The sequence below is a fragment of the Emys orbicularis genome, chromosome 5 (genome assembly GCF_028017835.1).
Source record: "Emys orbicularis isolate rEmyOrb1 chromosome 5, rEmyOrb1.hap1, whole genome shotgun sequence".
Lineage (NCBI taxonomy): Eukaryota > Metazoa > Chordata > Testudines > Emydidae > Emys > Emys orbicularis.
The window spans coordinates 18687153-18710490 of record NC_088687.1 but is presented as its reverse complement, the minus strand read 5'-3'; the positions used below and the strand labels follow the sequence as shown (position 1 = coordinate 18710490).

General features: G+C 40.4%; 1 protein-coding gene across 1 annotated transcript in view; it reads right to left on the bottom strand.

Moving 5' to 3' along the window:
• The window catches only part of STPG2 (sperm tail PG-rich repeat containing 2), a 404829-nt gene that overhangs the window by 330768 nt on the left and 50723 nt on the right, over positions 1-23338 (bottom strand). The window lies entirely within an intron of this gene.

The following is a 23338-nucleotide window of genomic DNA, read 5'->3' as shown; positions in this document are numbered from 1 at the left end:
CATTTACATAATTACAACATAAATTTTAGTTAACTCAGGAGTCACAATACATTCTGAATTTCTAATAAAAGGAAGCAGGCCCGCTCCATAGGGACAAACAAGAACTAATTAAATGTAAGAAGCTTTAAATCAACTAAACATGGTACAAAAAATATTACATGGCTAAGGAAGATAGAAAAATAACTCTGAAATTGATCAATTACAGTAATGAACGGGACATTGTGCTTCATAGTCTATATTTGGATTATAAATGATTCAAAGCAGAAAATTAAACAATGACAATAAACACTTTATTAGAAAAATGTTGCACCAGTTGCCATAGCATATGTTAGCAAACCAGATGCTGGGGAAAAGAGCATTGCTTTTAATGTAAACTTATAAGGTTCAGGAAGAATGAAAAGTAACCACACACTTGCTCGCATGCACGCACACACACCCCGGCATGCCTGTTCTTTTTCCTTAACTTGGTTTCATCTTAAATAAATCTCTGAATTTGAGTAATTGTAATGAAAAATTATTAGATTTCTGCACTCTTACCAGCTAATCTATCCTAGATTTTTACATTTTACCTAGATTACAGAGATTGTAGTTTACAATTATGCATTACTGGTGAATTTTAACATGCACTTTTCCCATTATTTCATTTCTTCCAGTTCATAGCAAAGTATCTCCAAAAAATGGAAGCCAAGCAACAGCAAGGACTGTTACACTAAATACTTTTTATCAACTGTTTCCCCCACCTTGTGAAAGTACTATTTGAAAGTAAAAATAGTTTTTAAAAAATGGGACAGGCCTGCCTTGAAAGCAGTTTCTGAAAGGAAGAAACAAAGGACCTGATTTTCAAAAAATGTGACCTGTCCCTACTTTTGTGCATGCATGTTTACTGTATGTGCAAGCACATATCAGTGACTTTTACCAAAACATCATCGGAAGTGCACACACAAGTGAGCCTCTACTTTTTAAAACTCAAAATATTGGCAAGGAACGCCAGCGAACTTTTACTACCCACTGTCACATGAGATAATCCATGGAGCTAGTATGCAGTACATGCTGGAATTCTTGTAAGAAACATGCTTCCACAAAAGTGAAAAACATAGTCCTTCCATTCTGTTAAGCTTCCTGGTGTTGAAAACAGCCAGCCTAGTTAACGGCAAATCCCAAGGCTAATTTGGTTGGCCACAAAGTCAGGATGCCCAAACAACTCTACCACTTGTACACTTATTGGACAGATTTGAGTTGTGCAACAGGGGCTATTCATGGAAGTTTGGCTCGTGTCCTCACAGTTCTAGGAATAAAAACTGGTGGTTCTAAAAAGTAGACTGAGATCTCTCTCATTAACAGCAAAAAGCTGATTGCGGAACAGTAGACTACGAAGCTGACAAAAAATGCTGCAAGTCAACACCCACCGCATACGGGTAGGTCTGCACACAGTAATCTCTGGAGGGTCTGGAGTTCGAACTTAAGTAACTGCATTATGCACACTATCATGTTTCTGCATTCTCACAAAAAGGAGGCTTAGAACACCACCTTGACTACAAGCTTTCTGTGGACCATGATAAAGAAAACTAGAATCTTACTTAAGATGACTATGTGGGAGCTGGATTTTATAATGTACTATGAGAATTAATGTATGATTTGATTTCATCTTGTCAGCCACCCTTTTTGAATAGCAGAAAGGAATGACAGACCAGAACAATCCTTATGACTAATTATGGTCATCCTTTTGTTTTAGAATAAGTTATAAAGCTACTATGGTTTCCTATATGTATTACAAATTAGGAAGTAAGAGACAGGATTCTCTATTCTATCTATGTTAAGAAGATTAGAGGAATATTGAGAGCCTGAAGCCCCAATGTGAATTGTTTTAGTTATAAGATTTAGCAAGGCTTGATTTACAATGTATTCTGCTGAATATACAATATTGCTGTCTGTATACCTTTGAAGGTTTCTGTAAGATTGTTTGTGTGAATGAGGAATGCATGCATCAGGAAAAGATAAGGTGTGAAAGCCATCACAAATGTCCAGATGGTCAAGAAGAAGTGAGAGACTTGGAAAGACCAGGAGACAATCAGAAAACATCCATTGTATCCGATGTTAAACATGTTAGCAGCATAGACGACCTCAGAGGTGAGGCAGGCACCCCCGAAGGCGAGACAACAAATAGGAGATAACAATGGGAAGCCTGACAATAACCATCAAATAATAACACCACTTAAGGACTAATGATTACAGGATGACATTGCAAAATGCATGGACTCAAATGAGAATTTACAACTATAAAGCTGGGGTGTTTTGCCATGGAACTCTGGGTTCAGTCCTGCAAAGCCTCGGAGCATCGGATCGCGACCGACAGAACCCAGCTCCACACTCGTGCTCAATCTAACTGGCCATTAGATTGACTCGAGCTACAACAGACAGGTAACTATGAACATCACTGGCAGGACTATGTGTGTGTGTGTGTGTGTGTGTGCGTGCATGTCTAAAAAGCATATGCTAACTGTGGTATTCTTAATAAATGCTATGTATTTACTTTCCTCTATAAAGATCCCGTGTGCTTTGTATGAACATAACTGTGACGTTGTGCAGTCTACATGGTTTTATAAAAACATGATAATAAGTGAATATAATGTAACTGGGTTCCCAGTTACATTATATTCACTTATTATCATGTTTTTATAAAACCATGTAGACTGCACAACGTCACAACTGTGACGGGTTGGATCACAGAAACCCTCTTGGGAGCTGCCACCCAATGTGCCAAGACTACCCCTGCTTCTGTTTTCCCTGCCAGCTCTGGACTCCAGCACCCTGTCTTGCTGAGTCAGACACTCCTGTCCGGCTCCAACACAGACCAAGGGTCTGAATCACTTGTCCTAAAGCTGCAAGTTTACCCAAAAACAGCTCACAGGAGTGTGCTTGTCTTTAGCACTCAGATGCCCAACTCCCAATGGGGTCTAAACCCAGATAAATCCGTTTTACCCTGCATAAAGCTTATGCAGAGTAAACTCATAAATTGTTCGCCCTTTATAACACTGATAGAGAGATATGCACAGTTGTTTGCTCCCCCAGGTATTAATACATACTCTGAGTAAATTACTAAATAAAAAGTGATTTTATTAAATACAGACAGTAGGATTTAAGTGGTTCAAAGTAGTAACAGACAGAACAAAGTAAGTCACAAGCAAAATAAAATAAAATGCGCAAATCTATGCCTAATCAAACTGAATACAGATAATCTCACCCTCAGAGATGCTTCAGTAAGCTTTTTCTCAGACTGGACACCTTCCAGGCCTGGGCACAATTCTTTCCCCTGGTACAGCTCTTGTTCCAGCTCAGGTGATAGCTAGGGGATTCTTCATGATGGCTTCTCTCCCTCTCTGTTCTCTTCCACCCCTTTATATATCTTTTGCATAAGGCGGGAACCCTTTGTCCCTCTGGGTTTCCACCCCCTCCCCTCACTGGAAAAGCACCAGGTTAAAGATGGATTCCAGTTCAGGTGACATGATCACGTGTCACTGCAAGACTTCATTACTCACTTGCCAGCACACACATATACAGGGAGACTCACAGGTAAACAGCCATCTGCAGACAATGGGAGTCATCAAGATTCCAAACCATCATTAATGGCCCACACTTTACATAATTACAATAGGCCCTCAGAGTTACATTTTATATTTCTAGTTTTAGATACAAGAGTGGTACATTTCTACAAATAGGATGATCACACTCAGTAGCTTATGAGCTTTGTAATGATACCTTACAAGAGACCTTTTGCACAAAGCATATCCCATTTGCATTATAGTCACTTATTATCAAATTTTTTATAAAACTATCCCAGTTACATTATATTCACTTATTATCATGTTTTTATAAAACCATGTAGACTGCACAACGTCACAATAACAACTATACATAATTACAGGAGTAAGATGACAAAGCCTTCCCCTGAAGAAAAAACAATTTATCAACTAGTCCACAACTCCAGGAGAGCTAATATTACAACTTCTAATTAAATCCAATTCTAATGTGTCCAGGCCTTCACACAGACATTCATATGACACAGAAGCATGTCAAATGCTTCAGAAGTTGCTGTAATCAAGGATGGGATAGGAACTCAGCTACTGGTACTAGATTCAGAGCCATTTGCAGCAGATTAAGGAGGAAATATGCTTTGAACATAGCTGGATAAGATCTCTCCATCCGAGGCGTTCATCAGCCCTGATCCTGATCCTTTTTCTTAAAATGATCAATAAAGGTAGTGGAAGAAATGTCATAACCCTTGGAAATTGTACAGGCTCAGACTGAGTGCTGCAAATGCAACTTTTCCTACAGCACCTACAAATGTTAAGATCCATTTGGTTCGCAAAGCATAGTGTAAATTAAATAAAATAAATTCAGTTTTATGAGAAACAGATACAGAAATGGAAATAATCATTTTGCTATATTTTTGCTATATTTATCTTTTTTTTCAAAATCAGACAAATGTACTGCATTTACAGAGAATATTCCCAAGCAGCAGCAGCAGCAGCACTACTGCTGAGGAGATGGCCAGCACAACATACTGATTCTGTGTTACAACTATTTGCAAAAAGGAAAAGGCAGCACTCCCCTCCCCAACAAAAGCTATGGGAACATAAGCACCAATATGCAGCCAACCTCTGTCATGAGAAAATTATCTTATGCAATTATAGTAGCACCACAGAACTATTACAGTACTTATTTTTTGTAATTTCATAGATGTTGTTTGATGGAGGGTAAATTGGACAATGAGCCCCCAAACTATGCAGTTGTATCCAATATCTACTAGATGTGATTCCAACTTACTCAAGACAGCATCAATTTAAATAATTGGATATTTTGCGTGACTACGTGGTACAGGATTGGGTAGAAAGACAGAACTTTCAGCAGCTAATAAGAAATCTCATTACAGAATGCTATTGTAAAGTACTATAAATGGATAAAGTGATGTCCATACAACTGAATATTATGATAAATGAATCACATTTTTCTATATTTTAATAAACAATGACATATTTCTGTATTATGAATTTTCCCTAACATCTGGCTAGCAAAGTTTGTTTATGCTACAAAAATGAATTTAATTTAATTTTATATATTTTTTTAAATAAAAAAAATCTGCAGTAAGTACAACATTCATTGCAGCAGGCAGGAATTAATTTTGTTCTGAGTAATTTGCTAAAAAAAGCTAGAATTATTATTAAAAAAGCTTGACAGATTTTAGTTACCATTCTCTTACCTATACCCAGTCATTGAAGTGATATTATTACAATATGATCTATCTCGTAGAATCATTTGTCTTGAAATGGAGTACTTAATATTTTATACAGTTTTCATCAGAATATTCTCCATTTCTGGGATGAATGTGTAAGAAACATATACAGAGGTGTAACAAGACAGAAATAAATATTGTGGAAAGTCTAAGCAAGAACTCTTCAGCTATTTTAGAGAATGAAGAGAGTGAAAATATTTACCATATTTAGCCAAACATATACAGAGGTGTAACAAGACAGGACACTTTTAAAACAAACAGCAAACTCATGTATATTTAAATATTCAATTAAGTTTCTTGTAGCTTGTGCCAGTTAAATTCTCTACCTATAGCACCTTCCACTTGAGAATTTCTAAAAGTGCTGTACAGGCATTAATTAAGTAAGTCTCACAATAAATAACCTCATTTATATAATAATAAAGCAGCAGCATCCCCATTTCACAGATGATGAAACAGTAAACCTGTGGCAGAACTAGGAATAAAATGCATATCTCCAGTCTCCTACTTCTTTGAATTAGCCACAAGAACACCCTTCCTTTCCAGAAGACCTACACACACACGCTTAACTTTATCTACTGTAAGTAGTATCAGCGATGCATACACACTGAAGTTAATAAGTCTGGCCAGTTTCAGTGGCGGGCATAATTGAAACTTATTAGAGTTATGGCAGTTTCAGTATGCAGATGGCAAGACTTCCAGGGGCCTCAGCTAAGTTTCCTGTAAGCTGAGCGGCCGTGCAGCAGCCTATTTAGCACTGTGCAGGTACTCAGGGAACCCGCCTGGGGACCAGCCGCAGCCGGGGGAGGGGCACTCCTTCCCTAGCCCACCCCCAACCTGCCACAGCCAGGGAGGCCTCTGGCCCCAACTATGCCGTGGCCGGGACGCCCTTACCCCGGCCCGAACTCGGCTGGGGCAGCCCGGCCCAAACCCAGGTGGCCTGGCCCAGACCTGTCATGGCTGGAGCACCCCTCCCAGCACCCAGCCCCGGCCCAGACCTGCGGGGACCGGGAGGGAGGGGCGCCTATCCTGCGGCCCCAGTCCTGGAGCTGCCGCGGTAGAGAGAGGCACCTCTCCCCCAAGCCCAGGTGCTGCTGTAGGGAGAGAGCGCTGCGGGAAGTCCTCTCTCCCCACCATAGCCCCAGAGCACCCTCCTGCACCCCAAACCTCTCACCTTGGCCCAATCCCAGAGCCCGCACCCCCAGCCGGAGCCTTCCCCCCTGATGCCAACCCTCTTCCCCAGCCCTAAGTCCCTCATCCATGGCCCCACCCCAGAGCCTGCACTCCCAGCCGGAGTCCTCACATCCATGCACCCCAACCCTCTACCCCAGCCCTGAGTCCCCTCCCACACTCCGAACCCCTCAGCCCCACCACCACCACATGAATTTTGTTATGTGCACCGATATGAAGGTGATGTGTCACACATCACCTCCATATTGGTGCACATAACAAAATTCATTCTGCACCTGGGTAGGAAAAATTAGAGGGAACACTGATCATGAGGTTCATGGCAGAATTGCAGCATGTAATTATTTGGGTTGGAAGAGACATCTAGTGTGTCCTGTAGTTCATCATGCTGTCAATAGTACTTTGATTATACTGACTTATATATCTTCTTTTTCACAGCTGAAACCAATACAAGATGTCACGGTGTCTTAATTTTGCATTTATCTCCTAGGTAAAGGACAACTGGCTTAAACTCAACCTGGGCAAGACTGAAACAATGCTGGTCAGAACAGTTTTCAAGAAATAGCTGAGACATCATTTTTTCAATCCACTGAACACCCACTGCTCATCAATGTGGTGTGAAGCCTTCGGGTCCTTAGTTTAAATGGTTAGGTCAGTGACAAAATGCCTTCTTCCACCTTTCACTTCTGAAGAAGCTCTAACCCTTCTCATGGATAAAACAGATGGGGAAGCTTACCAGTCCTGATAGTTATATGTTGCCATTCGTGTTGACATCATATGGGCAAGTGACATTGTATCATATTATGTGATGGGACATGGAAGAGAATGAAGGCAAAGGAATAAATATATCTGAAAGGAATCCACATCCTCAAATGTGGCCAAAACCAACCACACAAGAGTGTTCTGAACTCATAGATAACTTGTCCCTAAAGTCAGACAGTCAGTCCCAGTGTAAATAATATTTAGATAGTACAGGTTGATAGATATCCTAACCTATAGGCAAGCTGATGAATAAACTTTTTTCCAAAAAAGTGTCTAGACTCTTTGGTTCTTTTTCTTTGGTAGTTGACTTTCCCAACTTTTTGACTTTCCATTTGCACTCCTATGAAGTTGGAGGATGAGTATAAAAATATTCATAACCTTTGGACAGTACTTGATATCTCTGACCAGCACATTCTGAAGTCGTTCAAACTGAGGCAGAGGTAGCCCAAAGATCTTTTGCCTGTCCTAAGTTTCCTTCGTTTACAGGGAGGGAAATTATATTTTGAGATGCTGGTTGTAAAATATCAAATAATTTGTATGACTTTTCCTGTATGATTTCTAATGGGACTTCCAATGTTTCTGCTACATGCCTCAATAATTCTGGAAAGGTTTTTAAATCATCAATTGTTGCAGGCACCATGTATGAGATAGTTTTGTCATATGAAAAAGAATGTGGAGGACCAGATGAATCTTCCTGGTGGATGAACACCGCCTCATCACTATAATGCTGATGTTCTCCTGATGCCATCATTCGAGTAGGAGAATGATGCAACACTCGAGACCTTGAATTAAATGACTTACATGTTGTCACAGATCCAAGCGAGCACTCCTTCCTGGCCACCCATCAGGACTGCTCTGAGAGGGGAATCCAAGACTTTGTGCTCTGGATCATCAAGGTCTTTCAAGCTCCTGGAGCCTGCATACAGTTTAACCACTGTCCCAAGCTCAGGGTCTGCAAGCACACTCTCCAGACACAGATCTGCCATCTGGCACCCTCCTCCAAGCACTGGAATCCACTGTCTGGCTCTCTGGCCCCTCTGCATGGCTTTGACCCTTTAGGCTCACCAGTACTTGAACGCACCCCTTTCCCAGAACTCCACCTAAAGGTGTGAAGCTTCTTGCTTACAGTTTAACTCTCACAGGGGTATGCACTAGTTTTGAAGCAGTCAACATACACACACTTTGCCCAATCTAACATCTTTATACTCTTTTATATGTATTCATGTAAAGCACAGATGAGTACAGATCACACAAAACAAACACTAAACACATGTCCCTGCCTCAGTTTCCTCACCACTCCAAGAATTTTTTAAGCTGGAGTCTGAGTCCCTGGGACCATCTGGGTACAGGAAAGTGGCCTGGAGCCCCCTGCCCCATATAAGTACTGCATGCTGGATGATCTCTCCCTCCTGGACTGGAGAAAATGGCTACCCAACAGATCAGACTCCGCCCTTTAAAACCTTCAGTATGTTATGTCAGTGACACCCTTTCCAGTTTCCCCACATCAGCACCCACCAGGTGACTTTTTTGCCATGGCGACTTCCTCCCATTAAAACAGTTCTTCTGGGGTGGGACCAGTCTTTTGCCTAGAGTAAAGAAATTTCCAATGATTGGGTAGTTAAGAATCAACTATCCATTATTCCAGAGGATTGGAAAAGGACAAATATAATACCCATCTATAAAAAGGGAAATAAGGACAACCCAGGGAATTACAGACCAGTCAGCTTAGCAGGGTAACAAGCCATGCAAATGGGAGGGAAGCGGTGGATGTGGTATATCTTGACATTAGTAAGACTTTTGATACTGTTTCACATGACCTTCTCATAAACCAACTAGGGAAATACAACCTAGATGGCACTACTATAAGGTGGGTGCATAACTGGTTGGAAAATCGTTCCCAGAGAGTAGTTACTGGTTTACAATCATGTTGGAAGGGTATAACAAGTGGGGTCCCGCAGGGATTAGTTCTGTTCAATATCTTCATCAATTATTTAAACAATAGCATAGAGAGTACACTTATAAAGTCTGCAGACGATACCAACCTGGGAGGGGTTGCAAATTCTTTGGAGGATAGGATTAAAATTCAAAATGATCTGGAAAAACTGGAGAAAGGGTCTGAAGTAAATAGGATGAAATTCAATAAGGACAAATGCAAAGTACTCCACTTAAGAAGGAACAATTGGTTGCACACAACAAAATGGGACATGACTGCCTAGGAACAAGTACTGCAGAAAGGGATCTGGGGGTCATAGTGGATCACAAACTAAATAGGAGTCAAGAGTACTGGAGTACTGTGTCCAGTTTTGGGCCCCACACTACAAGAAGGATGTGGAAATATTGGAAAGAGTCCAGCGGAGGGCAACAAAAATGATTAGGGGTCTGGAGCACATGACTTATGAGGAGAGGCTGAGGGAACTGGGATTGTTTAGTCTCCAGAAGAGAAGAATGAGGGGGGATTTGATAGCTGCTTTCAACTACCTGAGGGGGGGTTCCAAAGAGGATGGAGCTCAGCTGTTCTCAGTGGTGGCAGATGACAGAACAAGGAGCAATGGTCTCAAGTTGCAGTGGGGGAGGTCTAGGTTGGATATTAGGAAACACTATTTCACTAGGAGGGTGGTGAAGCACTGGAATGCTTTACCTAGGGAGGTGGTGGAATCTCCTTCCTTGGAGGTTTTTAAGGCCCGGCTTGACAAAGCCCTAGCTGGGATGATTTAGTTGGGAATTGGTCCTGCTTTGAGCAGGGCATTGGACTAGATGACCTCCTGAGGTCCCTTCCAACCCTGATATTCTATGATTCTAAGAGTGTAACACTGTTGCAAAAAAAGCAAATATCATTCTGGGATATATTAGCAGGAGTGTTGTAAGCAAGACACGAGAAGTAATTCTTCCACTCGACTCCGCACTGATTAGGCCTCACCTGGAGTATTGTGTCCAGTTCTGGGTGCCACATTTCAGGAAAGATGTGGACAAATTGGATAAAGCCCAGAGAAGGCAACAAAAAATATTAAAGGTCTAGAAAACATGACCTGTGAGGGAAGATTGAAAAAACTGGGTTTGTTTAGTCTGGAGAAGAGACATGATAACAGTTTTCAAATACATAAAAGGTTGCTACAAGGAGGAGGGAGAATAATTGTTCTCCTTAACCATCTGAGGCTAGGACAAGAAGCAATGGGCTTAAATTGCAGCAAGGGTGATTTAGGTTGGACATTAGGAAAAAGTTCCTGTCAGGGTGGTTAAGCACTGGAAGAAATTGCCTAGGGAGGTTGTGGAATCTCCATCATAGGAGATTTTTAAGAGCAGGTTAGACAAACACCTGTCAGGCTTGGTCTATATAATACTTAGTCCTGTCATGAGGGCAGGGGACTGGATTAGATGATCTCTCGAGGTCCCTTCCAGTCCTATGATTCTGTTATTATTCTTTTGCCACTAGCCATTGGAATTTTCAACCTAACATGGAGGCAAACAGACCATAGAGAAGGCAAAACGCTGCACATTCAAAATGGAGTTTGCAACCTCACAAAGACACATGAGGTTTATAATCTCTCACAGAATTCATAAATTGTGCAGACATAGTCCCAATTCATCACACACATATGTCCTGTGTATTGTGGGATAACTTGTCCCAAACTTGTGGGGGAACTTGTGGATACCATAGCCATAGGGACCAACATAGCCAAGGTAGAGGACCATAAGGGTGAGACACATTCACCCAACACAGAGGATACCTAGGAGAGTAATTAGGATTTAAACTTTTAAATTCAGAAGCCTCATTTGTATTGCTTTTTCTATTATTCTTTTCTTTTTGCTGACTTGCTCTGTTCTTAGGTGGATTCCTCTTGCTGGAGCTGAAGGGAATCAGAGCCAGAACATGCAAATCTTTCTGCTGATGGGATAGCCAAAGGAGATTTTAAAACTCAAGTAGGCTTCTATTCTTACCCCTATTGTTATGCTGATGAAGAGAAACCTTCATTACAAGTATCTCTGATCCTTCATAATGAAGTGATTTAGATGGTACAAAAATAGGAAACGCTTGCAATAAATGTGACTCGGGCTCTGGAGTTACTGTATTCTAAAAACAAGGGAAGACATCAAGGACTCCTTCATTGTTGAGGAATCCTGTGCTTCATCTAGTTACTTTGAAATCTCCAAAGGCATTAAAACTGTCGGTGCTGAGAAAGAGTGTGACCTTAACAATCTCTCAGTACCAACTGGCAAAGGATTCACTGTTCTGTAACCACAACTCCTATCAGGCCTGACAAACTCACTATTCCTAACACATCATTTTCATAATATTTATCCAAGAAAGGTCATGTGAGGTGTCTAATAAAACCTTATGTAGATTAAGCATTGTAAGCCAACACGATGGAAGCCTGTTTTCATATGGAGTTATCACAAGTACATGAAGACAATTTGGAGCTAGCACATCAAGAAAAGAACCACGGGGGTGAGCTTAACACTGGGGACAAAACAATGACAGCACAAAAAGGACAGTGTTTTTTGCAGTCATGAAAGGTGATCCCAGCCATGTTGGCTGGTAAGGCTGGGAGAATGCTTGAGGTGAGAACTACTTTAGACAAGGATTAAAGTCACATTTAGACTACAAAAAACATGTAATACTTTTTGTTTTATATGTAACCATTTCTATTTCCATTATCCTTACTCAGTATCTTAAATCTTTATCTTTGATAACAAATTTATGATTGTTTTCACTATAACTATATCTCAGTGCTGTGATGTTATAAAGAACCTGATGCTGAGTTGTACCAGTCAAGCTGTGCGTATACTGTTTCCTTGGGGACAGAAAACCTGCTAATTTCTGTGAGCCTCCAGTGACAGGGGATGGACACTTCAGGAGGACTCTGCCAAAGAGGATCAGGGGCTGGGGTATACCTACTGTTACCTTCAAGGCAAAGTAAAGGCTTCCAGAGCCCTGAGGAAATTGTTTGGGTGGCTAATAGACTGGTGGTGTCCGGGAGCTGACATTCAGTTAAGGAAAAGTAAAGTACTTCTTTTGCTGAGGCAGGGAGGTAACAACGTGACCCTCAGTCCTGGGCACTCTGAGAAGCCATCACTTAAGACAGCAGTCTTAAGTCAGACTGGTGGAAAGCAGATAGAACAGACTCAAAAGTTAAGCCCAAAGTGTTCACAATAACTTTTCTACTCCCACAGGATTTTCAGTGAGAGGGATTTATTTGGTCTACTGGGGTTTTGATTTATTAATGAGATGCCTTAATAACCATCATAATATAGTTATACATATCAAAAGCTACTATGAGTAAAATATTATTATATTATGAGCTCAATAATCTCTAGAGAAATAATATATAAGGATATTATACCCACATAAGTATTACTTCAGTCCAATGAATTTCATCTCCAGCACATTGAATCAATACATGTTATAATTACACTACTAATGCACCTTCTGAATTCATTTTATAATGTTAAAGTGCTGTAGTCTGTACAAAAATGATAGCCAAATTAGTCAGTTTCATTCTAAAATTATAAATATTCAGTGTGAAAAGGCATTAGTATTGAAATAAAACTCATTCTATGAAACTTTACCTAATGAAAATTCTTTCCTCAGATAAATATTTGATACTTACCTAAGCGATCTGTGTATTCACATAATGTAGGATTATGACTGATACCAACCTCTCAGCACTGTTCTTCCTTTGCTGCCCCCCTTGACGTCATAACAGAACTTGAGAAACCTCCAATTTTTTTTCATCAAGCGGAGACCTCTTGGGAATCTAGATACAACATGGAAGTGTATGACCCTGCCACTCCATTAGAATGCTGGACCATATCAGGGAATTTCTGTATTAGAACCATAAAATGTATGTTTATAACAAGTCTGAGGCCAAGAGAGACAAGGGGTAAGATTGAATTCCCCACAGCTTAAACTTCAAGATATTGGTAACAGAACAAGCCTCTTGCTTTTTCATTTCTGCGTCTCTCCCTCTCTGTGAGAAACATGCAAGGCCAAACTGCTAATTGTGTTAACACATCCTAAAACAGAAAGTCTGTTCTCAAAGAGTGATAAGGCTTTGTAAAAACAACTATGCTCTGGAATTGGTCTTGCAGAAATCCCTTACCCCCCTTCGTTTATTATCCTGCTTGTTTTCTGCTATTGTATTAAAAAGGTTTAATAGACTGATGAAAGACTGTCACAGCTGAAAAATAGAATTGTAAAATAAGGATGTCAAGGAAGAGGAGGTAGTAAAACAAAAGTGTAAGATGTGACTTAAAGATAAAGAATGAATGTGAATGAATGTGTGTGATGCAAATAAATAATTAGCAAATCAAAGGTGCCAGCCTAAGAGTTATAACTGTGATATCCCATGGCCAAAGAATGCGTAGCACAGAGATAACCAGATGACCCCGCAGGGCAAGCCGGAATCCACCCAAGTCCCCCCCACCACCCCCTCCCGGATGGAAGGCTGAAGACTCGAAGAACAAGATAACACTCAGCCATCAGGGATGTGCCATCTGCTGATTGATTATCGCTTCAAACAAACATCAGCATGATGAAGCAATTCCCATAGACTTGTATAAGGACAAAATCCTATAAGAACAGAATCAAAAACCCAGGGACTTTGAGTCTGGTTCTGCAACCACCCTCCAGGAGCATCGGATGCGCATCTGACAAGGACTCGGCTCCACCCTCCTGTGCAGGCTACCTGGCCAGTACTCTGCCATGAGCAACCTCTAGACTGGTAACTATAACAACTGCAGAACTTGTATGAATGAGTGTGTGAATGAATAAGGAATAGTAGGTGAAATAATATTGAACTGCATATCCTAATTTCTCTCTCTTTCTCTGTATTTACAATAAACGTGGCATTTTGCCTTATCCCTTTTATAAGATCCTGTTGGTATTATTTTATTAGTGTAACATAATATGAGCTTACTTTTCTACTCCCAAAATTTACTTTTTATTGATTGAAATATTTAAAATCATACAGATGCTGTATTCTACAAAGCTCAAAATCACAGAAAACTATACATGTTCACAGTTTGGCACCAGCATAAGCTCAGTACAAATTCTTATATATCTGTATGGGTCAATGCCTGAATCCACATTCACATCAGAGAGAAAACTAGGGTCCAATGAATACAAAGCCAAAGAGTGTAAATAAACATGCATCTTAAAATGTCTCACCACTATTTGAAGAGTCCGGTGGAAAGAGGTCAAGCAGCCATATTTGACTGATCTTCAAGGCAGCATTAATTACTCAGCAAAATAACAAATTTGCTAAACTGAAACAGATATTTACATTGGCACATGTTAGCCCCACTATTATTGAATGGGAACAAAGAAAATTGTAGATAAATGTATTATTAATAAATAATAAAATAATATGAATAGATTTAACTATATATAGATATTCATCTTCAAAGCACTGTACAAACATAACTAATTCTCCCAATGCTCCTGTGCAGTAGGTATGGACTATTATCGTAATAAAAGTGGTGATTAGTTTGATGGCTAAGCCAGTCAGCTTCAATGTTCTTGTTGCTCCTGAAATATCTTGCAGAGAAAATAAAGCCACAGGTCTCTGCATAGAAAAGAATCACAAGCTTTTTGTCCCCCATGGTGATTTCTATAAGCAACTGTGGTGCTAATGTTACATCCCAACAAAATGGAATTGGTAGAGATGAGAGGAAGGAATTAACTAACTGTCGGGCCAATTACCCTGAGCTCCAAGAGACGGAAAATGAGGATAGACTCATGCGAAGTCCATTTCCCTTGAGAGTATCTGTTCACCATTTGGCTTTCCAACCTGAAAGATTATCAGTAAAAATTCAGGTCACAGGAAACCATTAAGAGGATTGCCTGAGAATTAATTGGTTTTATGAACCCAACAGGAAAAAAACAGTAGTATGAATCTGGGTGAGGTCACAAACCAGAACATTAACTATAAGTGATGGTCCCGGTAGGACAGTAGAAAGGATTGAAGGAAATTTATATATGGCGTTAGATACCAGTCAACTGTATCTTAACACGATACCATCAAGCCTAGAAGGTGAAGGCCCAGTCAAATAGACAGCTTAGGAATCCAATAAATCCAAAATAATGTGTTTGAACTGGGAGAATCTGTCCTTGTAAGGATTTTGCAGGGGAGTGGGGGGAGGTGGAAGGGGTGCACACAAGAGAGAGATTCAAGTCATTTTTGGCCAGAAAAAGAGCTCTCAAGGTATATCTACACTACAATAAAAGACCCATGGCACTGTCTCTCAGAACCTGGGTCAATGGACTCAGGCTCGCAGAGCTCGAAGTGTGAGGGTAAAAATATCATTGTAGAAGTTCAGGCCTCACAGGGTCTGAGAGCCTGGGATCCAGGTCAAGTCCAAATGTCTACACTGCTATTTTTAGCCCTGCAGCCTGAGTCCCATGAGCCTGAGTTAATTGACCCAAGCTCTAAGACTCAGTTGTGCTGGTTATATATTGCAGTGTAGACACACCCTCAGATGCAACATATTTTGTGTAGGAGTAAGAGCACTCTTCTGAAAGTGCTAATGGATTTGTGTTCATTTAAGACAAGCAAGTCTCTGTTAATCACACAGCTCGATGGTAAAAGGAGGCTTTGATTAAAAGGTCATCTAAGTAGTAAAAAGTTCCTTGCAGATGAAGGGCAGCCACCAGCACTACAAGTCTTTGAAAACACTTTTGGGACTGTGGCTGGCCCAAAGTGTAGAGTGATGGATTGCAGATAATACTCAACAGTAGTATTTATCTCTTATACAGTGATATTTAATTCTTAACTAAGATGCACGTGACCAGCAATGAAAGAGAGAAGAGTCCTGGGGCCAGAAGATGGGAATGTGAAGACATGCTTGCATGGAGTTATTTCCTTAATTGAAATGAATGTCTCCAAATAGAAGGAAAAATTCACTTAGCAGTTATGCAGGGAGAGATTCAGAACCATAGTTAGGTCACAAGGTCCATTGTAGAGCCCAAGGATGATGTGGAGTGCCATGTACTCCATCCTAACACACTCTTCCTACTCCAATGTGCACCCTATGTGGATTGAGAAGAGCCAGCTACACCAACTGAAATTCTCATGTGGCTCTTTAAGACTAATTTCAAGTTGCTTTTTTTCTGCTAAGGCAGCACTAACCAGATGGAGCCAGGCCAAGGATCTGAGAATAAATAAATAAATTGTATCTATTAAAAATAACTCATCAAGGTCTTTCATAGTCTCATTGATCTCATAGTTGGTTTATTTAAAAACTTGAAAATGATCTGAAAATAAGATCAAAATGTCAGATATCACTGAATCAAGACATGTTACTCAAACTAGTGCTTATTTCCAATCATTTTCTATTCTTAAACATGGTACAATATATCAACAATGAATGTAAGAAGTCAGTCTATAATACAACTGTGACGCATGGCCAGAAAGGGTTAAACATCCTGCAAAATAAATGACTCAAATTCAACCCTTGAAGACTTGTGGGGAGATAACATTTATGTTTTTATATATTTACATATGTATGGTTAGTGGTCAACAATGTAATCAACAGTCCCTGTCTATGCTGTATTCTGATAATTCAAAGATTAAAAGAACATCCTAGCATTTAAATGAAGTATAAACACAGGTTATCTCTGTATTCATTTCTCTTTGAAATGTATAGCAAATCATCAGTGAATGGTGAAGGAACAGGCGATTGTCTTGTTAATTTGCTAAGTACCGGTGATAGACTGCCTGATGGATAAATTGCCATATGTGTATCTGTGTGAATAATTAACGAAGATGCTTAGGAAATAAGAGCCTAGTGTCCCCTGAGGAACTCCAACTTGTCAAAGAAGACCTGAAATTATATAAAAGGTCCTTGGGACCTGATCCTTTTTTATCTCAGATCTGCTTGAGGTTTCATGCAGGGGAAGCCTAAGCCACAAGGACTGAGATCCCAGTTCTGACTGGATCACCCTGAAATGTAAACATTGGACTATAACCTATAGACTACTTCAGAAAGAACTCTTTGCAACTACAAAGCTAATCATCTCTGCTATGAATCTGAACCTAAAGAATTGAACTTTTGTCTTTTAACCATACTCTCTCTCTTTTGTTTTTTAATAAATTTTAGTTTAGCTAATAAGAACTGGCTGTATGCGTGTATTTGGGTAAGATCTGGAATATTAAATAACCTGGGAGGTAATGTGTCCGATCCTTTGGGATTGGTAGAAACTTTTCTTTTGTATGATGAAATAAGATTTTCAGATATCTTCATCATATTTGACTTGGGTACCTGGATGGAGGCCTGAGGTTGGTTTACTGCAAGGGAACTGTGTTGTTTTGACTTCTGAATAACCAGTAAGTTATAACAGAAACTGTTTAGTGCTGGCTTGGTAAATCTAAGGATAGAACTATCCACCAGCTTTGGGGTTTGCCTGCCCCATTCTTTGCAGATCACCCTAATTGAGTGACCTCAGCTGGCTCCCCACTGAGACCCTGGTCACAGTGGCGTAGTCGTGGTAGGATACACATTACCACAAATTAATTGGGTTTTTGGATCAGAACCACATGGTTCTCAACAATTAATTTTGATATTGGACAGTTTAAGGGTTAAAATCAGTTACAGTGAGTGACCCAATGATCATATAATGATCTTGACAGAAAAAGCCTTGAAGAATTGTGCTCACAGAGGGGGTTGTCTTTTAAGAAAAAGCCCCAGAGCAGGAACTAAAAAAAAATCTGTTAATTGCCAGTGATAAGGAAGCAGAAACAGCGAAAATGCTTGCAGTGAGAAACCAGCGGCAACTTGAACAAAAGCAAAAAATAGCTGATATGGAAAGAGAAGCTGCTGAAAGAGAACACCTGTGTTTTGAACATGAACAAAAAATGGTATATATTCAATTGCAGGAACTAGAAGCTAAGGCAAAAGTGGAAAAACTTCAGCTCCAAATCAAGAGAATAAAGGAACAACAGGAACTGTATCATCCTAAAAAGCCAGCTCCTCTCCATAACAAAGATGGGGATAGAATCTATCCAGTTTGTAACAATGTTGATTGGTATGTTGTTTCACTCTAAGCAGTTGTCTGTGTGTAACCAAATATACCCCAATACTGCCACCTTTCATGTAAATGCTTTTACTGTGAGCTCAGGTAAAGGTAACCCCATAACTTGTGCCAAGAATGTAAAAATCAATGGTAAAAGCTGTTTAGGGTAAATTACAGCTTCTAATATCACTCTTGTTAAAGCAGATCTTTTCAAAGAGGAAGATTACTTACCAGATAAGAGTGTGAATATTGTAATCCTCTATGAGTTTACTGTAAGTGTGCCTTTAGCCAAAATCCACTTTGAATGGAATGATCTTAAATATGAAACTATAGCAGGTGTAAGGAAGTTATTGCCTAAGGATCTTTTGATTGGGGATGATATTAAAGCTTTGTTCAGTCAGGTTGACATAAATCAGTCACAGGAAAAAAATAATCCTGAATCTGTGTCTATTAGGGGCAAATACTTGCCTATGGAGAGTTTCTCCAAATATTTGTCTGAGGAAGATAGCTGTTTGTGCAGAAAAACAGTTTATGTGTGAATAAAATTTCTGAGTGTCTGTCTAATATCTCAGAAGCAGGGCCGGCTCCAGGCACCAGCCGAGCAAGCTCGTGTTTGGGGTGGCAGATTCTAAGGGGCAGTTTCCCTCCAATCCTTTTTTTTTTTTTTTGCTTTGCCGCTCTGGCCGCCCCGCAGTTTTTTTTTTCTTTTTGGTTCACCACTCCAGCCGCCCTGAAGGGGGCAGTGGCGTGGAGGAGGGGAGCGCCCTGCTGGGAGCGGGCTGCGCGCTCCGTCTGCCCCAGCCGGTGCCAGGTCAGCAGCAAGCCCGGCAGGGCAGCCCGCGTCCTTCCACGCCCAGTGACCAGAGCGGCGTGGAGCCCTCCCGGCAGGCAACGCGGCGGGAGGGGCCACGGGACGAGCGCCCCGCTGAAGGAAGCCCTGGCCACCCCCCTCTCTCTTCCCCCCCGCTCCCTCCCCCCCGCTAGCCGGGGCGCGCACTCCGCTGCCCAGGGCACGTCTGCACCGCAGGTAGTCCCCCTGCACCCTGGCTCCGGCCGCCCCGCAGGTGTGTCGTTGTTTTTTGCTTGGGGTGGCAAAAAAGCCAGAGCCAGCCCTGCTCAGAAGTAAATCTGGCATTAGATAAGGCTCAGGAAAATGTTTCTCTAGAGTAGATTAAAGTTGATGGTCAGGTTAAAGCCCTAGCTAAGAAAGAAAGGGGTACATTCTTAGTGAGTGAAGTTTGTAAAAGTGACTTGCTTAAAGTAGCTCAGTATAATGTGGAAAATAGCGGTTTATCTGTTGGGAGTGGCAACTTGCCTGTTAAAGAAGATGCCCCACTTTCCAGGTATGTGTCTCAAATCAGCCATGGGTGCTGGGACAAAGAAAAAGATATCTCCAATTGTTTGTTTGTTTTGAATAGCAGCATCCCTGCTGAGAAACAGTCTCTCTCTAGTTCTCTGTCTGTAAAGCAGTCAGAAGAAGCCTGTCAGCCTATGAGGAAAATTTATCAGTTGATACTGGATACAACTAAAGCCCAGGAAGGAAGTGGTCCTAAATTTGTGTCTGCTAGGGATGACGACATTGTAACTAGGTTGCAATCAGTTAATGTCATAAATACCTTCCAGAGACCAAGCGATTCTGGTGCTTCTATTTTGCCTCTTGCTAGTGTGTTGCTGGGTAAAGATATGACAACCTTGTCTGATCAGGTTGATATCATAGCCAGAGCACAAGGAAAGCATGAAGGTGATTTGACTATGTTACCCACTGACAGTGTGGAAACTTGTAACAAGGAAGAGAATGCTTCTAATCTTTTGACTATGAAGTCTAGCAGCTTGCCTGAAAGGGGGTTGTGTGAAAATCCTCCTGATGGGCCACAGGTGATTCTGGATGTAAGTAAAACTCAAAAGGAGTGTGGTAATTTGTCTATTGTACCAAAGTCGATTCTGAACATAACTAAAGCTCAAAAAGAACCTGTTGCAGTTTATGACATTGCAGGAGGAAAAAGGAAATTTCTTGGTGACGTTTCTGAAAAGAAAAGTTTCCATTGACTCTTAATGGGCCATTGCTGATAGTAAACAGTCTCTCTTCTGAGAAAAGTGTGTTGGTGCCTAATGGCCAAAGTTTTTCAAATGAAAATGAATCCACTGAATTTGCTTTGGAAAAATCTAGTGTGGATAGCTTGGATAGCTTAAAGGAGCTTCATTAGCTAATATTGAAAGTGAACAGTCTGTGTCTCAGGTTGAAGAAAGAGTCTGGATTCCTGGTTTTACACAGCAAAGCAGCCTTATGAATAGACCCACAGACACTTTGGATTAGTCATGTGATTTCTTAGTAAGCTCTAGTGCATCTGATGTTTCGTGGATGCAGAAATTGGTAGGTGAAAAGCAGGAGAACTGAAGTTCAGACATAATGATAGAAAATGGTTGTGTCTCTTTAAAGCATGATGTCCATGCAAACTGCCTAGCTGACAAGGAAAAAAAAGAAAGGCAAGCTAACTCTTAAAAAGCAAAATGCCCTTACAAACTTTGCTCCCTCATCTCTAAAATACCAAAATCCCAAGGAAGTGGTTAAACTGAAATCCTATGTTAAGAAAAACCCTAAAGTAAAGAAAAAGCGACAAAGGTTCAAAAGGGATATTGAACAAGCTGACCTAAAGAATGATTTGTCTAAACAAAAGGATTGGCATGACAAAAATTATTGTAAATATACACTTGTGATAGAACTGATGTTATTGCTAATGATTGTAACTAACGTGTTGCTAATACCAAAGACTGTAAAAATGTACAATGTGCATGGTCTTTTGGAAAAGCCCTTAAACATGTTAAGAGTGGTACATAATAGAAACACTTATGCTGTTTGGTTCAACAAGAACACGCTTTGTATTAAAAGGCCTTATAGTGTTAAGGTTTCACAGCCAATGCCTATGCACATTCCTAAAACTTTCCACAGCAGAAAAACCATTACAAGCTTGAACTGTTGTGCAAATGGGGAAACTGAGATACAACACCTCACAGCCTTCATAGCTGAATGCCATAGAGAGTGCTCTCTAAACAACATTAATGGCTATGTTAAGTCAACACATAGACCAAACCCTGGAATCACTAAAATGTTTCATAAAGTATGGACTAAGTTTTTAACTTGGGTCAAAGCATGCATCAATAATTTGGCCTTACTAAGAATTCAATGTAAACACAGCTCATATCAATGTTGGAAGGTCCTTAAGGTGCATCCAGGAGCTTTAATTTCTCCCTTCCACACCAATCACGCACTAGGGATGTGACGCATGGCCAGAAAGAGTTAAACATCTTGCAAAATAAATTACTCAAATTCAACCCTTAAAAAGACATATTGGGAGATAAGGTTTGTGTTTTTGTGTATTTACATATGAATGGGTAGTGGTCAACAATGTAATCAACAGTTTCTGTTGTTAGAATATAGATATTCAGGCCTGCCTGTAAAGGCCTATACTTTAAGAACTTAGGTGTATTTTTATCACTTAGCTAGTTACAGGGGTATAAAAACAAAGAATCAAAATCACAGTCCGTCTGTGTATGGGCGTTCTCTCACTAGGATACTCTGAGGCTTTGTTCTCCAAAGCACTTGCAACCCCTCCCAGCTTGGTATCATCTGCAAACTTTATACGTGTACTCTGTATGCCATTATCTAAATCATTGATGAAGATATTGAACAGAACCGATTCCAGAACTGATCTCTGAGGGACCCCACTCATTATGTCCTTCCAGCATGACTGTGAACCACTGATAACTACTCTCTGGAAACTTTTTTCCAACCAGTTTTGCACCCACCTTATAGTAGCTCCATCTAGGTTGCATTTTCCTAGTTTGTTTATGAGAAGGTCATGCGAGACAGTATCAAAAGCTTTACTAAAGTCAAGATATACCACATCTACCACTTCCCCCCATCCACAAGGTTTGTTACCCCCTGTCAAAAAAAGCTATCAGGTTGGTTTGACACGATTTGTTCTTGACAAATCCATGTTGACTTTTACTTATCGCCTTATTATTTTCTAGATGTTTTCAAATTGATTTGCTCCATTATCTTTCCAGGTACAGAAGTTAAGCTGACTGGTCTGTAATTTCCTGTCCTGTCCTTATTTCCCTTTTTATAGATGTGCACAATATTTTCCCTTTCCCAGTCTTCTGGAATCTCTCCCATCTTCCATGACTTCTCAAAGATAATCGCTAATGGTTCAGATATCTCCTCAGTCAGTTCCTTGAGTATTAGCATGCAATTAATCAGGCCCTGGTGACTTGAAGACATCTAATTTGTACAAGTAATTTTTAACTTGTTCTTTCACTATTTTAGCCTCTTCTGATCCTACCTCATTTTCACTGGCATTCACTACATTAGATGTCCAATCACCACCAACCTTCTTGGTGAAAAGCAAAACAAAGAAGTCATTAAGCACCTCTGCCATTTCCACATTTTCTGTTATTGTCTTTCTCCTATCATTGAGTAATGGGCCTACCCTGTCCTTGGTCTTCCTCTTGCTTCTAATGTATTTGTAGAATGTTTCCTTGTTACCCTTTATGTCTCTGGCTAATTTGATCTCGTTTTGTGTCTTGGCCTTTCTAATTTTGTCCCTACATACTTGTGTTCTTTGTTTATATTTATCCTTTGTAATTTGACCTAGTTTCCACTTTCCTTTGAAGGACTCTCTTTTTTATTTTTAGATCATTGAAGATCTCCTGGTTAAGCCAGGGCGGTCTCTTGCCATACTTCCTATCTTTCCTATGCAGTGGGATAGTTTCCTCTTGTGCCCTTAATAATGTCTCTTTGAAAAACTGCGAACAGTCTTCTATTGTTTTTCCCCTTAGACTTGCTTCCTATGGGATCTTACCTACCAACTCTGTGAGTTTGCTAAAGTCTGCCTTTATCCATTGTCTTTATTTTGCTATTCTCCCTCCTACCATTCCTTAGAATCATGAACTCTATCATTTCATGATCACTTTCAACTAAGCTGCCTTCCACTTTCAAATTCTCAACCAGTTCCTCCCTATTTGTCAAAATCAAATCTAGAACAGCCTCTCCCCTGGTAGCTGTCTCCACCTTCTGAAATAAAAAAGATTGATAT